Below are 18,122 nucleotides of genomic sequence, written 5' to 3' on the forward strand. Positions count from 1 at the left end.
AACAACAACAATGGCAACGAAGCTCGGGGTCGTGCTTTTGTGCTAGGTCGGGGTGACGCAGTGAATGACCCCAATGTGGTTATGGGTAAGTTTCTTCTCGACGATATTTATGTTACTGTCTTATTTGATTCGGGTGCTGATACAAGCTATATGTCATTGAAAATGAGTAAATTATTAAAACGTACACCAACACCCCTAGACACCAAACACGTCGTAGAACTAGCCAATGGTAAAAGTGTAGAAGCCGCACAGGTAGTCAAGGGTTGTAGTATTGTTCTAGCGGGTCAGACTTTCTCGATTGATCTTATACCCATAGTTTTGGGTAGTTTCGACGTCGTCATCGGTATGGATTGGTTATCCCAACATCACGCGGAGATCTTATGCAAGGAAAAAGTTATTCGTATCCCTCGCTCTAGTCAAGAACCTCTCGAAGTTCAAGGCGACAAGAGTGGTGCTGTGGTTGGCATCATATCTTTCTTGAAGGCTCAGAAATGTTTACGAAAGGGGCATACAGCCATTTTGGCTCTCGTTACTGATGCATCAGCAGAGGAAAAGAAGCTGGAGGATATTCCAGTTGTACGTGACTTCCCTCAGGTGTTTCCTGAAGATTTACCTGGTTTACCTCCTCATCGTCAAGTCGAGTTTCAGATTGAGTTAGCTCCTGGAGCAGCACCAATAGCCCGCGCACCGTATCGTTTAGCTCCAACCGAACTGGAAGAACTGTCGAAGCAGCTACAAGAGCTCTTGGAAAAGGGCTTTATTCGTCCAAGCTCTTCGCCTTGGGGAGCCCCAGTGTTATTTGTAAAGAAGAAAGACGGTACGTTCAGAATGTGCATCGACTACCGTGAACTCAACAAGGTGACGGTGAAGAACCGTTATCCTCTTCCGCGCATAGACGATCTGTTCGACCAGTTGCAAGGGTCGTGTTACTATTCCAAGATTGATTTAAGGTCAGGCTATCACCAGTTGAGAGTCCGGGATGAGGACGTCTCCAAAACCGCTTTCAGAACTCGTTACGGTCATTACGAGTTTCTTGTTATGCCATTCGGGCTTACGAACGCGCCTGCAGTCTTCATGGATCTTATGAACAGGGTGTGTAAACCCTATCTAGACAAGTTCGTTATCGTTTTCATCGACGACATTTTGATTTACTCCAAGAGTCAGGAGGAGCACGAGCAGCACTTACGTCTTATCTTGGAACTTCTTCGAAAAGAGCAACTGTACGCAAAGTTTTCAAAATGCGACTTCTGGCTTCGTGAAGTCCACTTCCTAGGCCACGTGGTAAACAAGGATGGGATTCACGTCGATCCATCCAAGGTAGATTCGATCAGAAATTGGCCTGCACCGCGAACACCAACAGAAATACGCCAATTCTTGGGTTTGGCGGGTTACTACAGGCGATTTATCAAAGACTTCTCCAAGATCGCGCAGCCGCTTACTATGCTAACACAGAAAGGTGTCGTTTACAGATGGGGTAATACGCAGGAAACTGCTTTTCAGTACTTAAAGGATAGGCTTTGCAGCGCACCTATTCTCTCATTGCCAGAGGGCACGGATGACTTCGTGGTTTATTGTGACGCATCGATACAGGGGCTTGGTTGTGTATTGATGCAGCGGGATAAAGTTATTGCCTACGCCTCTCGGCAACTCAAGGTTCATGAACGGAATTATACGACGCATGATTTAGAGCTAGGAGCTGTTGTTTTCGCGCTTAAGATATGGCGACACTACCTGTACGGTACCAGGTGCACGATTTACACCGATCACAGGAGTCTCGAGCATATTCTTAAGCAAAAGGATTTGAATATGCGTCAACGGAGATGGGTTGAACTACTGAACGACTACGAATGCGCCATCAAGTATCATCCAGGCAAAGCCAATGTTGTGGCTGATGCCCTCAGTCGAAAGGACACTTTACCTCGGCGCGTGCGAGCGCTACAGCTTACGATTCAGTCTAGCCTTCCTGCACAGATACGAGCTGCTCAGACAGAAGCACTGAAGCCCGAAAACGTCAAGGCTGAAGCCTTACGCGGCTCACGACAACAAATGGAACAGAAGGCAGACGGCGCCTACTATGTAACGGGGCGTATTTGGGTCCCACTTTATGGCGGTCTACGAGAGCTTGTGATGGACGAAGCTCACAAGTCTCGCTATTCGGTACATCCAGGATCGGATAAAATGTACCACGACCTCAGCACTACTTATTGGTGGCCTAGTATGAAGGCCCACATCGCTACGTACGTTGGAAAATGCTTAACCTGTGCGAGAGTCAAGGTTGAATATCAGAAACCAGCTGGTCTACTTCAGCAGCCTAAGATACCGCAATGGAAATGGGAAGAAATTTCCATGGATTTTGTTACAGGTTTACCTAGATCTCAGCGTGGGAATGATACAATATGGGTCATAGTTGATCGACTCACCAAGTCTGCACACTTCCTGCCGATTAAGGAAACGGACAAGTTCTCCACTCTCGCAGACGTCTATCTTAAAGAAGTTGTTTCGAGGCACGGAGTGCCCACCTCTATTATTTCGGATCGCGATGCACGATTCACGTCAGAGCTATGGCAAGCAATGCATAAATCTTTCGGCTCACGTTTAGACATGAGCACAGCATATCATCCTCAGACGGATGGGCAGTCTGAGCGAACGATTCAAACACTTGAAGACATGCTTAGGGCATGCGTTATCGATTTCGGCAACGGCTGGGAAAAACACCTCCCATTGGTGGAGTTTTCGTACAATAACAGTTACCATACCAGCATTCAAGCCGCTCCATTCGAGGCATTGTACGGACGTAAATGCCGGTCACCTCTCTGTTGGGCAGAGGTGGGGGATAGTCAAATTACGGGTCCAGAGATTGTAGTGGATGCCACAGAAAAGATAGCACAGGTACGACAACGCATGGCGGCAGCACGCGACCGTCAGAAAGCCTACGCGGACAAGCGTAGAAAGCCTTTGGAATTTCAGGTCGGGGACCGGGTATTATTGAAAGTCTCACCCTGGAAGGGTGTGGTACGTTTTGGCAAGAGGGGCAAACTGAATCCGCGGTACGTCGGACCATTCGAAATCTTAGAAAAGATTGGCAAAGTAGCCTACAAGTTGAACTTACCAGCTGAACTCGGAGCAGTTCACAATGTCTTTCATGTGTCGAACTTAAAGAAGTGCTTATCAGATGAAACCCTCATCATTCCTTTTAAGGAACTCACTATCGACGAGTGGTTGCAGTTCGTCGAAGAACCAGTTGAAATCACGGACCGGGATGTTAAGGTCCTCAAGCACAAGAGAATCCCTCTTGTTCGAGTTCGTTGGAACTCCCAGCGTGGCCCAGAGTATACCTGGGAACGCGAAGACCAGATGAAAGAAAAGTACCCCCAGCTATTCGAGACCAATGCAACCACTACTGAGGCTGAAGCTACTACTACTGAATTTCGGGACGAAATTCCAAATCAACGGGGGATGATGTGACACCCCAGGAAAACCAGTGAACGATATAACTTCCTAGCTTCCTCAGTGAGTGCGTACCAAATTTCGGGACGAAATTTCTTTTAAGTTGGGGATAATGTGACAACTCGAATTTCCAAGATTTCTATTTCGCATTTATTGCACGTTCAAGTATTGTTTAGCTGTTTATTTGCACAATTGTTTACTATAAAATTGTATACGTTTTGATATAATGAAGTGTATTGTGTGATTGTGCATGACTAGGTGTTAATTGTGATAAACTTGTCAAATGTGTAAACTTGGTGGTGAAACTGTGAAATTAATTGAGATAGTGCACTATTGTAAAATGTAATACTTGAGGATGTAGAGGACAATTAGTGGAATTCTAGTAATACTTAACCCTAATCTCTTTCACTAATCATTCTCTAATCATCACAAGAATCAAAGCACGTATACCCACATTCTCTAATCCTCTCTACAACCACTTCTCATCATTCTTGGATTCACAAGTTCTTTGCATCAAGTTTGTTTGCCAATCCATCTAGAATCTAATCAAGGTAATGGTTTAATCATTGTTTGATGTTAATTGTAGATTGATTGATTGATGTTAAAACCCTAGCTCTCATATGATACTTCTGTGATTTTGATTTGATTCTGGATAATTGTGATAATGATGTGATTAGTCATACAATTGATTGTTTGACAATTTAGAAATCGTGATATGTGAGAATGATTGACTGTTGATTTGTTTACTACTGTACAGATGTGAATTAGGGTTTTCAAAACGTATGAATTATTGAGAACGTAACTGTTATGATCTTTTGGTTCTGTACAATGATTGTTTACTCAGAGTTTCGATGAAAGTGATGTCTGAGTTTATTCGTGATTTGATAGTCTGAGTTTAAATGAATTGCATATGGTCCGAACATAATAATTTACATATGGTCCGAACATAATAAATTACATATTGGTCCGAATATAAATTACATATTGGTCCGGGTATAATGTTTGATATTGGTCCGAGGTTATTGATGTCCGAGTTTAATGATGATAATTGGACCGAGTTTAAGGAATTGTCTATTGTCCGAGTTTAATGAATTGTATACGGTCCGAGTTTAATGGATTGTATGTGGACCGAGTTTAATGAATTGTATATGGTCCGAGTTTAATGGAGTGTATGTGGTCCGAGTTTAATGGATTGTATGTGGACCGAGTTTAATAAATTGTATATGGTCCGAGTTTAATGAATTGTCTTTGGACCGAGTTTAATGAATTGCCTTTGGACCGAGGTTAATGTTGATTGTATGGACCGAGTTTGTGTTAATGGGGGGAAGGGAGTCCGACTTTGAAGTAAGATGTGATCCGAGTTTAACTCATGAGTAGTCTGACTTTCTTTGCTGAGCCTTGCCTGAATGTGTTAACATTTGAGTTTTACCATCTGTGTACTGTGTGATACAATAACAGCATGTACTATGTTCTGTTCTGCATGATGTGATACCTGTGTTGCTGTAATTGTGGTATATTACTGTGTTTATGTGCAAACCTTGTTAGATGAGTATGTAATCGATTATCACACACAGTTGATTGAACGCCAAGACTTGTAAACCCTAATTGATAATTGATTTCAAACACTTACATTATATCATGTGCAATATATCCTAGGTCGTGTGTAACGGACTTAGGCAATTGTTAAACCCTAGAGCATAGCATACCGAGCAAACCCAAGGTGAGTTCACACTCCTACTAAGGCATGGGATTCCCGGGTCGTGGGAATGGGATAAAGGTTACCATTGACTAAGAACGTATATATGCTTTTCCTAGACTATCACCTACCATGGTCCTCGGATGTCAGGACGGTTCCGTAGGTTAGGATAACACCTACGTGGTCATATGCCAATTACTGCCTCGGATGTCAGGCACGCACGTAAAACCTACGTGTACGCATTACTTACTTCTATCCTCGGTACAAAGGATACGTACGTGAAACCCACGTACACCCCCGCGTCTCCTATCCTCGGTTATGAAGGATACGTACGTAAAACCTACGTACACCCCATACGCGCTACTGTTCTCGGATGAAGAACAGGGATGATACGAGTAGTTGATACGAATAGTCTAGTGGTCACATAACATGGGAAGCCCCCACCTGTATAACTTACTATTGGCCCAGTAGAGCCACCCGTTACTTACTGTTACGCACTTACTTACTGTGAACTCGCTCAACTAGTTTGTTGATCATTCTGTTACATGCCTTGCAGATCGTTAGGTACTTGGAGCTTGCACTGGAGAAGCGGGTCGTTGTGGACAAGGATCGTGGTTTCTACGTTGAACTATTATGACATTTAAAACTATTAACTATTGTTGGATTATTTACTATGCTTCCGCTACACTTTGAAACTATGGTTATGATTTGAACACCTATCGTATTGGATGGATGGTTTACATTTATTTTACTTAATATTAATTACATGTTCAATATGATTGGTGGCTTGATCCTGGTCAGTCACGCTCCCAAGCGGTGATACTCCGCAGGTGGATTTTGGGGGTGTGACAGCTCCTCCCTGTGCAGGCTCCAAAATGTACCTAAGGTCCTGCAAGGCATGCAGCAAATAATCAACAACTAGTTGAGCGAGTTCACAGAAAGTAAGTTCGTAACAGTAATGCGTAAGTTCATCTAGTGGGGGCTTCCCATACATGTATATACTATTGGTGAGGGATTCTCACAATTATCCTGAACAATGGGGGATTCCCATTATGGTACTTACTAGACTAGTGCAACCATGTGTTCTTCTTAAACCGAGAACAGGAATACGTACTGGGTCACGTAGGATTTACGTGACGTGCCCTTCCCCGAGGACAGTGGTACGCGTGGGGGCTACGTAGGCTTTACGCAGCGTGTCCTTCCGACCCGGAAGACAGTAGATGGTATTGGGTTACGTAGGCTTTACGTAACGTGTCCTCCCGACCCGGCAGACAAATGGTAATTACTGGGTTACGTAGGCTTTACGTAACGTGTCCTGACTATCCTGAGGACGATGGTCTATAGTCTAGTGATTGCGTAAGTACGAGTAATCATATCGTATCAATATTCCAACCCAATTTCCCAACCCGGGAATCCCATGCCTTGGCTGTGTGAACTCACCTTGGTTTGCTCGGCAGATACACAAAGAGTACAGATAAGCTAGTAAATGGTCAATCACGTCCTATCATGGTTGTAATACAAGTCAGGTTTTGACTAAGGTAATGCACGTATGTGTCACATAAGATAGCATATAGGAAACACACGCGAATCGTAGCAAATACGTAACCTCATGTTCAACAGTTATCATATTCAAGATTGGGCTCGCACAAGTCCAATCGTCTTGTGCGATCCACCATATGTTTCTCAAACATACCCGGCCCAATAATTAAACCCATCAGAATACGGCCCAAATAAAACATGAGTGGCCCAATAACAAAACAGTCCAATTAGTGCATAAGTGTGGCCGGTCTCGAGTCGCAACAAAAGAGATCTCGAGTCATGTCTCGAGTAGCAACAAGGATGGTTTCGAGTCGCAAGGAAGCTGGTCTCGGCTGATCATGGTCCACTCGAGATCCTACAGTCTCGAGTCGCAATCCGGACTCGCAACCAGAGTCTCGAGTGGTGCTGATGGTCTCGAGTTATCCTGCTTTGGTCGAGATCACATGGTCTCGACTCGCAACCGTGTCATTGTAACAACTTTCCATATTTCCAGTTTATCAATCCGTAATGTTAGCAAACAAAATATCAGTTTCTCAATTCAGATCAAACAGCAATTAATCTATAATCATGGACATTCATATCATCAATCATGCATATTCATAATAGCATCAAACAAACAATCGGGTTATCAAACAACCCTACGCCGAATTCATAAGCATATCCTCGGACTAGCATGCAACCTAACCGGTTATCACTCGTACAAAATCTGAGTATATTTATCATCATGACAATCAATCCGAGGACCAAGCATAACAACATGAACAATACCTAAGCAATATATCAAGAACCATACTACATTCATACCAATTTTCTAGCCATTCTATCAACAAGATATGATACCCGAATTATACATTCAATCGGTTTTTATATAAACTTACATCCAATTCCTGTGAGTTAGTATCCGATTATAACATCATCAACAACCATAAAATTAATACATGATAGCCGATTTACATAACATGTAACACATCACGATTACAACATAATGTAAAGCACTAACCGACATCAAAGAGGTGAGTAGGATTTGATCCGTGCGTGGATCCTTGGTGCCGTCGGGTTTCAACTCAAGTTGAGAGGGAGAGAAGAAAGAGAGAGAGAAGTAGGGTTGTGTGTGTTTGTGTTTTGTAACAACAATGAGAATCAAACCCTTACCAAATGGTTTTGTGTTTGCGAGTGGGGAGTGGGCCGAGCCCAACTCGGCTATCTAATGGGATCCGGTTTCAAGGAGCGGCCCGAATGGCTTGTGTGACCGGTTATAATGTGTGGTTTGGGTTCGGCTCAATAACATACAAACATATATCACACAATGCACATAATAACATAATCACATAGTTATCCAATTAATAGCGTTCTCAATAGCACGTATTGTTACACAAGGTAAGTCTAAAGTTCGAGTTGTCACATTATCCCCAACTAATTAGAAATTTCGTCCCGAAATTTGGTATGCACTCACTGAGGAAGCTAGGTAAACTGTATTGTTTCACTGATTTTCCTGGGGTGTCACATCCTCCCCCCGTTGATCTGGAATTTCGTCCCGAAATTCCGAAGTAGTAGCTTCAGCCTCAGCAGTGGTTGTACTGTTCGCGAACAATTGGGGGTACTTTTCTGTCATCCTGTCTTCGCGTTCCCAGGTGTACTCTGGGCCACGTTTGGAGTTCCAACGTACTCGAACAAGAGGGATTCTCTTGCTTTTGAGGACCTTCACATCCCGGTCCGTGATTTCAACTGGTTCCTCGACGAACTGCAACCGCTCGTCGATAGTGAGTTCCTTAAAAGGAATGATGAGGGTTTCATCTGATAGGCACTTCTTTAAGTTCGACACATGAAAGACATTGTGAACTGCCCCGAGTTCAGCTGGTAGGTTTAGCTTGTATGCTACTTTGCCAATCTTTTCTATGATTTCGAATGGTCCGACGTACCGCGGATTTAGTTTGCCCCGTTTGCCAAAACGTACCACACCCTTCCAGGGTGAGACTTTCAATAATACCCGGTCCCCGACCTGAAATTCCAAAGGCTTTCTACGCTTGTCCGCGTAGGCTTTCTGACGGTCGCGTGCTGCCGCCATGCGTTGTCGTATCTGTGCTATCTTTTCTGTGGCGTCCACTACTATCTCTGGACCCGTAATCTGACTATCCCCCACCTCTGCCCAACAGAGAGGTGACCGGCATTTACGTCCGTACAATGCCTCGAATGGAGCGGCTTGAATGCTGGTGTGATAACTGTTATTATACGAGAACTCCACCAAAGGGAGATGCTTTTCCCAGCCGTTGCCGAAATCTATGACGCATGCCCGAAGCATGTCTTCGAGAGTTTGGATCGTTCGCTCAGACTGTCCATCCGTCTGAGGATGATACGCTGTGCTCATGTCTAATCGTGAGCCGAAAGATTTATGCATCGCTTGCCATAGCTCTGACGTGAATCGTGCATCGCGATCCGAAATAATGGACGTGGGCACCCCGTGCCTCGAAACAACTTCTTTAAGATATACGTCTGCGAGAGTGGAGAACTTATCCGTTTCCTTTATAGGCAGGAAGTGTGCAGACTTGGTGAGTCGATCCACGATCACCCATATGGTATCATTCCCACGCTGGGATCTAGGTAGGCCTGTAACGAAATCCATGGAAATTTCTTCCCATTTCCATTGAGGTATCTTAGGCTGCTGAAGTAGGCCAGCTGGTTTCTGATATTCAACCTTGACTCTCGCGCAGGTCAAACACTTGCCAACATAAGTAGCGATGTGGGCCTTCATGCTAGGCCACCAATAGGTAGTGCTGATGTCGTGGTACATTTTGTCCGACCCTGGATGTACCGAGTAGCGAGACTTGTGAGCTTCATCCATTACAAGTTCGCGTAGGCCGCCGTAAAGTGGAACCCAAATACGCCCCGTTACATAGTAGGCGCCGTCCGCCTTCTGTTCCATTTGCTATCGTGAGCCGCGTAAGGCTTCAGCCTTGCCGTTTTCGGGTTTCAATGCTTCTACCTGAGCATCTCGTATCTGTGCAAGAAGGCTAGACTGAATCGTAAGCTGTAGTGCTCGCACGCGCCGAGGTAAAGTGTCTTTCCGACTGAGGGCGTCAGCCACAACATTGGCCTTGCCTGGATGGTACTTGATGGCGCATTCATAATCGTTCAGTAGTTCGACCCATCGTCGTTGACGCATGTTCAAATCCTTTTGCTTAAGGATATGCTCGAGACTCTTGTGATCGGTGTAAATCGTGCACTTGGTACCGTACAGGTAGTGTCGCCATATCTTAAGCGCGAAAACAACAGCTCCCAGCTCTAAATCGTGCGTCGTGTAGTTCCGTTCATGAATCTTTAGTTGACGAGAGGCGTAGGCAATAACCTTGTCGCGCTGCATTAACACACATCCAAGTCCCCGAATGGATGCATCACAATAAACCACGAAGTCATCTGTGCCCTCTGGCAATGAGAGAATAGGTGCGCTGCAAAGCCTATCCTTTAGATACTGAAAAGCAGTTTCCTGCGTGTTGCCCCAACGGTAGGTGACACCCTTCTGTGTCAGTAGTGTAAGTGGTTGCGCGATCTTGGAGAAGTCTTTGATAAACCGTCTGTAATAACCTGCCAAACCCAAGAATTGGCGTATTTCCGTTGGCGTTCGTGGTGCAGGCCAGTTCCTGATCGAGTCTACCTTGGATGGATAGACATGGATCCCATCCTTGTTCACCACATGACCTAAGAAGTGGACTTCACGAAGCCAGAAGTCGCATTTAGAAAGCTTGGCGTACAGCTGCTCCTTCCGAAGGAGTTCCAATATCAGGCGAAGATGCTGCTCGTGTTCCTCCTGACTCTTGGAGTAAATCAGGATGTCGTCGATGAATACTATGACAAACTTGTCAAGATAGGGTTTGCACACCCTGTTCATAAGGTCCATAAACACGGCAGGCGCGTTCGTCAATCCAAATGGCATGACGAGAAACTCGTAGTGACCATAACGAGTTCTGAAGGCTGTCTTGGAGGCGTCCTCCTCCCGGACTCTCAACTGATGATAACCAGACCTCAAGTCTATCTTCGAATAGTAGCACGACCCTTGCAACTGGTCGAATAAGTCGTCGATGCATGGAAGAGGATAACGGTTCTTCACCGTCACCTTGTTGAGTTCGCGGTAGTCGATGCACATTCTGAACGTACCGTCTTTCTTTTTCATGAAAAGTACTGGAGCTCCCCATGGCGAAACGGTATGGTGCGCGAGCTATGGGTGCTGCTCCTGGAGCGAGCTCGATTTGAAATTCGACCTGACGATGAGGCGGTAATCCAGGTAAGTCTTCAGGAAATACCTGAGGAAAGTCACGTACGACTGGTATATCCTCCAGTCTCTTCGCTTTCGCCGATGCATCTGAAACAAGAGCCAAAATGGCTGTGTGACCCTTACGTAAGCATTTCTGAGCCTTCAAGAAAGAGATGATGCCAACCACAGCACCATTCTTGTCGCCTTGGACTTCGAGAGGTTCTTGACCTGAACGTGGAATACGAATGATCTTCTCACTGCATAAGATTTCTGCCTGGTGTTGGGATAGCCAATCCATCCCAATCACGACGTCGAAGCTACCCAAAACTATGGGAATGAGGTCGATAGAGAAAGCTTGACCAGCTAGGATAAGATTACAACCCTGAACTACGTGCGTGGCTTCTAGACTTTTACCGTTAGCTAACTCTACTACATGTTTGGTGGGTAAAAGTGTTGGTGCACGTTTTAGCAGTTGACACATTTTCACAGACATATAGCTTGTATCCGCACCCGAATCAAACAAAACAGTAACGTAAATATTGTCGAGGAGAAACTTACCCATAACCACATTGGGATCGTTCACTGCGTCGCCTCGACCTAGTACGAATGCACGTCCCCTTGCCTCGTTGCCGTTGTTGTTTCCCCCGTTGTTGTTGCCGTTGCCCTGGTTATTGTTGTTGCGATTCTGATTCAACTGAGGGCAGTCGCGTTTTAAATGACCTTCAGCCCCACACTGGAAACATCCCCGGTTTCCACGCTGTGGCTGCTGTTGCTGCTGTGGGTTCTGTGGAGCTGGTTGTTGAGGTTGCTGGTTCTGATTTGCAGGACGAGGGCTCCTACAGTCTTTGGCCTCGTGCCCCATCTTGAGGCATCTTTGACAACGACCCTTGTTGCACTGGCCGCTGTGATGCCTGTTGCAGTTGTGACACTTGGGGTGAAAACCCTGATATCTTCCCCGTCTATGACCACCAGAGGATTGCTGACCAGGACTCTGGTAGTGGTCAGTCTTCTGTTGCTGAGCTTGAGACTGAACGGATGCTGAACCTTTACTAGAATCTCCATCCCACTTTCTTTTGCTGTCGCTAGTAGTAGCAGGAGTAGCTGAAGGAGTGACTGTAGCAGTAGCGTTAACACGCTTAGGCAGTTTATTCTGATCCACTGCCTGGTCGGTGATGCGATGAGCGAGGCGCTGAATTTCCTGGATGTTATCGAGATTAGCCGAGGTAACATGGCTCTGGATCTCTGGCGCCAATCCCTTGAGATACATCTCAATGCGCTTGTATGGAGGTTCCACCATAGTAGGACACAGAACGGCCAGCTCATTCGACCGTTTAGTATACGCTTCAATCTCTGACCCAACCATTTTCAGGTTATACAGCTCGTCTTCCAGCTTGTGAATATCTTCACGAGTACAATATTCCATCTTGATAAGTTCCTTAAAATCGTTCCAGGGTGTGGCGTTAGCAGCTGCCAACCCTAAGATCTGAACTTGGGCGTTCCACCAAGTTAATGCTATCCCTTCCAAGGTGCCAGTTGCATACTTGACCTTGCGAGCCTCAGGGCACTCGCACATTTCGAATACTGACTCTAGCTTTTCAAACCAGTGGAGGAGTCCCACTGCCCCCTCTGTGCCGCTGAAAGTATTTGGACGACAGTCTATGAAGTTCTTAAAGGTGCAAACAGGTTGCTGCGCGTGTTGACCTATTGTGTACGAATAGGACGAGATTAAATACGAGAGTTAATGCAGGATCTAAGGATCCTAGTATGAATCTATACTGCAGGGTATACTACCTGCTTGAGCAGCTGCAAGTGCCGCAGCAACTTTAGCTTGAACGAGAGCCTCTAGCTGGGCTTGAGTCATGTTGATTCGTCCAGACATGATCTTCATAGTAAAAATAACGTAAATGAGAGTGGTTCGCGAGTAGGGCGATGACAGAAAAGCGTAAGCACGTAGGGATTCTCATGCTATAGTATCATGTGTATCTAAACGTAATGCGAGCTAAGTTCTAAGCAGTTCTAGCAAACAGGCAATAAACATAAACCTTATTACCTAGGATGTCGAGTCTTGCACGTGGAGCGAAGCGTCGTTGTGGATCGTTGAGAGCACTGTTCTGGTTATAGTCTGGTTTTAATAAAAACGTTTTCCCATATTAAAACCTAGTTCTCTATAACCAATGGCTTTGATACCAATCTGTCACACCCCCAAAATCCACCCGCGGAGTACCACCGCTTGGAGGCGTGACATGACCAGGACCAAGCCATCAATCATATCAAACATAGCATTCAATGATAATAAAAGTAATTAATGTACTTCTTCATGACATGATTGATGTTTCAAAACCAAACATTGTTTAAGTAGCGGAAGCATAGTAATGTAATCTCAAAATAGTTATAAGTTCAGATATCGTTCATGATCCGTATCTCACAACGACCTGCTCCTCCCTGTGCAGGCTCCAAAATGTACCTAAGGTCCTGCAACGCATGCAGCAAATAATCAACAACTAGTTGAGCGAGTTCACAGAAAGTAAGTTCGTAACAGTAATGCGTAAGTTCATCTAGTGGGGGCTTCCCATACATGTATATACTATTGGTGAGGGATTCTCACAATTATCCTGAACAATGGGGGATTCCCATTATGGTACTTACTAGACTAGTGCAACCATGTGTTCTTCTTAAACCGAGAACAGGAATACGTACTGGGTCACGTAGGATTTACGTGACGTGCCCTTCCCCGAGGACAGTGGTACGCGTGGGGGCTACGTAGGCTTTACGCAGCGTGTCCTTCTGACCCGGAAGACAGTAGATGGTATTGGGTTACGTAGGCTTTACGTAACGTGTTCTCCCGACCCGGGAGACAAATGGTAATTACTGGGTTACGTAGGCTTTACGTAACGTGTCCTGACTATCCTGAGGACGATGGTCTATAGTCTAGTGATTGCGTAAGTACGAATAATCATATCGTATCAATATTCCAACCCAATTTCCCAACCCGGGAATCCCATGCCTTGGCTGTGTGAACTCACCTTGGTTTGCTCGGCAGATACACAAAGAGTACAGATAAGCTAGTAAATGGTCAATCACGTCCTATCATGGTTGTAATACAAGTCAGGTTTTGACTAAGGTAATGCACGTATGTGTCACATAAGATAGCATATAGGAAACACACGCGAATCGTAGCAAATATGTAACCTCATGTTCAACAGTTATCATATTCAAGATTGGGCTCGCACAAGTCCAATCGTCTTGTGCGATCCACCATATGTTTCCCAAACATACCCGGCCCAATAATTAAACCCATCAGAATACGGCCCAAATAAAACATGAGTGGCCCAATAACAAAACAGTCCAATTAGTGCATAAGTGTGGCCGGTCTCGAGTCGCAACAAAAGAGATCTCGAGTCATGTCTCGAGTAGCAACAAGGATGGTTTCGAGTCGCAAGGAAGCTGGTCTCGGCTGATCATGGTCCACTCGAGATCCTACAGTCTCGAGTCGCAATCCGGACTCGCAACCAGAGTCTCGAGTGGTGCTGATGGTCTCGAGTTATCCTGCTTTGGTCGAGATCACATGGTCTCGACTCGCAACCGTGTCATTGTAACAACTTTCCATATTTCCAGTTTATCAATCCGTAATGTTAGCAAACAAAATATCAGTTTCTCAATTCAGATCAAACAGCAATTAATCTATAATCATGGACATTCATATCATCAATCATGCATATTCATAATAGCATCAAACAAACAATCGGGTTATCAAACAACCCTACGCCGAATTCATAAGCATATCCTCGGACTAGCATGCAACCTAACCGGTTATCACTCGTACAAAATCTGAGTATATTTATCATCATGACAATCAATCCGAGGACCAAGCATAACAACATGAACAATACCTAAGCAATACATCAAGAACCATACTACATTCATACCAATTTTCTGGCCATTCTATCAACAAGATATGATACCCGAATTATACATTCAATCGGTTTTTATATAAACTTACATCCAATTCCTGTGAGTTAGTATCCGATTATAACATCATCAACAACCATAAAATTACATGATAGCCGATTTACATAACATGTAACACATCACGATTACAACATAATGTAAAGCACTAACTGATATCAAAGAGGTGAGTAGGATTTGATCCGTGCGTGGATCCTTGGTGCCGTCGGGTTTCAACTCAAGTCGAGAGGGAGAGACGAGAGAGAGAGAAGTAGGGTTGTGTGTGTTTGTGTTTTGTAACAACAATGAGAATCAAACCCTTACCAAATGGTTTTGTGTTTGCGAGTGGGGAGTGGGCCGAGCCCAACTCGGCTATCTAATGGGATCCGGTTTCAAGGAGCGGCCCGAATGGCTTGTGTGACCGGTTATAATGTGTGGTTTGGGTTCGGCTCAATAACATACAAACATATATCACACAATGCACATAATAACATAATCACATAGTTATGCAATTAATAGCGTTCTCAATAGCACGTATTGTTACACAAGGTAAGTCTAAAGTTCGAGTTGTCACATGAACTCCCTATATTCTGCGCTTAGCATGTTATGGTAGTAATAAACCTTTTGCTCTTCGTTCGTTATCAGATCGTCACAGAACTTCATTTTATCCATAAACATCCCCGTGATCTTGTCTATGGATTCACCCTTGTGTCTGAGTTGCATGAACTCTTCCTTGATCTTGTTTAAGACCGCTTTGGGACTATGGTGTTTAAGAAACGGCGTCTTAAACTCTTCCCATGTCATGGTCTTAGCCGCTTCACTTCCAATTTCCTTCTTCTTGTTATCCCACCAGTCTTTTGCTTGGCCTCTTAATTGACCCGTACCATAAGCCACGTAATCGTTTTCATCGCAATGAGTTCTTTCGAACACTCCTTCGATATCACCAATCCATCATTGGCACACAATTGGATCAACCTCCCCATTATATATGGGTGGTTTACAAGCCATGAATTCCTTGTATGAACAAGGCTTTCATTCTCCAAATTTTTCCTTTGCTAGTTTCGAATTATCCTCTAGATTCTTGATTCTCTCTTCTACCACTGATAAAACAGTGTTTTGAATTTTATCAATGAAGTTTGACAAACTGTTTTCGATCGCCTTTCCAACCTCTTCGGCAATCACTATCCTCATTTGTTCGGTGACTCTTGGCACCGTATCATCATCTCCATCCGCCATCTTTAATACTGAAATGTTTACACACATTGTTAAACATTTCATTTGTAACACATGTTTTACTTGTTTTGATTTAGTCAAGTTCGTGACTTGACTCAATCATTCTTGTTTCATGCCTTTCCTGTGTTTGAGTGTGTTTACGCACTCTTGATTCTATTGTTCTTGTTTCATGCTTTTCTTGTGTTTGAGTGTGTTTACACACTCTTGATTCTATTGTTCTTGTTTCATGCTTTTCTTGTGTTTGAGTGTGTTTACACACTCTTTTCCATGCATATTTGTTCGTGACTTAATTCTATTTTATCAAAATTTACTTACACAATAATTCTTACCGGATGCTTGATCAAGCTTGAACTGAACACTTATTGGCAACCTTGGGCTCTGATTACCAACTTGTAACACCCAGTTTATAGTACAAGATTAATAATAACAATATGCATTCGATTTCCAAATATTTGAGAGTTTACCAAAATCTTTTAACGTTTTAACCATGTCGAGACACATCATACATGTATTATTGTTACAAAACCATATTCAAGACGATAGCTACCATTAGTTTACATAGTTTTTAGAACAAAAGATCGGATGCGGAAGCGTTCTAAAATGAGTGTTCGGTTCGACTCGTTTGCTTGATCACCATCCTTTTTCTTGAGTACCTGAAAACTAATGTTTTAAACAAGCATTAGTGTTATTAATGATGGGAATTCACGTATTCGGATTAGGTCCGAAAACTTATTCAAGAAAATGAAATAAAAATTTCATCAAACTGGGCTCCACCGTAATTTACGGTGTCACCGTAAATTACGGTGGGTTCTGGGCATTTTGGAACCTACCGTAAATCAGTAGATCCCCACCGTAGCATTTTGTTGGCCACCGTAAATTACGGTGTCACCGTAATTTACGGTGGGCCCTGCACTTGTTTTCTTGCTTATTGATCTTGAGCATTCAAGTTCCGTTTTGCAGAGAAATGACCTTGAACAGGTTCATCACCCACCCAAGGCTAATTACCCATATTTGGGACTATTACCCGTTATCACTTTTTGCTTTCCCATAAGGGATCGCTCACATATCAATCTATATGATTAATTCCAAGCTTTTGTATTTGTCATCTATACTACTAGTCACAATTACCAAATCAAGATCATAACTCCTATACAAGGAGTTTAAACTTCACAACTAACATAGCATGTCAAATTTACAACTTACGCAATGGTTATAACCATGCATTAAGTGATGGTGTCTAGCTTCATGTTTATTACAAGACTTGTTTTGACCTATTTGGGTGCTGAATTAAGCACCATCCAGGGCATGCAAGTATCCATGTTTGTCACTTGTTTTGACCCATTTCACTTGTTTAAGACACTAGTCATTTTCGTGACATATTGGTAAATCTTGGTTATCATGTTTCAGAATTGACTACATAAAACTAACAATTAGGTATAATGTAACGAAACAATAAATTTCGTACCTTTAGAGCACACCTTTTTCCCGTGGATTCCTTTCGGCTTGTCCGCTTGACGATCCGGACTCTTTGCCTAAAAATTACGGTTTATAACATGTTTAGAACTCTTTTTATGACCACAATCACATCATCATGGACCATTATCAAATCTGCGTTTTTATCCAAATTTTACATTTAAATCCTCACTTAGGCATTTCAACAAACACCTAGTGGGTCAGATTTTTCTACATTCATAAACAAGTTCATGACTTGCGATTCAACATCTAATTTCACTATAATAGTAATTTTTGCATGCATCTTGACATCATCTTTTCAGAACTTATTTCCTAATTTCAGATTATGCTAAAACAAGAGTTATAATTTCAGCATTTAACAAGTTTCTTGAAGTTCACTAATCACCTACAATGGTGATTGTGAAATCCTACAAGTCCTATACAAGGTCATGTCATGAAATCATCTAGGGCTTGTTCCTAATCCTCATAACCCTTCTAATTTCACCCATGCTTCAGTAATTAAGCTGAATTTTTCATGTTTCACATTTAACCTAGAATTTGTAA

The sequence above is a fragment of the Helianthus annuus genome, chromosome 1 (assembly GCF_002127325.2).
Source record: "Helianthus annuus cultivar XRQ/B chromosome 1, HanXRQr2.0-SUNRISE, whole genome shotgun sequence".
In the NCBI taxonomy this organism is placed as follows: domain Eukaryota; kingdom Viridiplantae; phylum Streptophyta; class Magnoliopsida; order Asterales; family Asteraceae; genus Helianthus; species Helianthus annuus.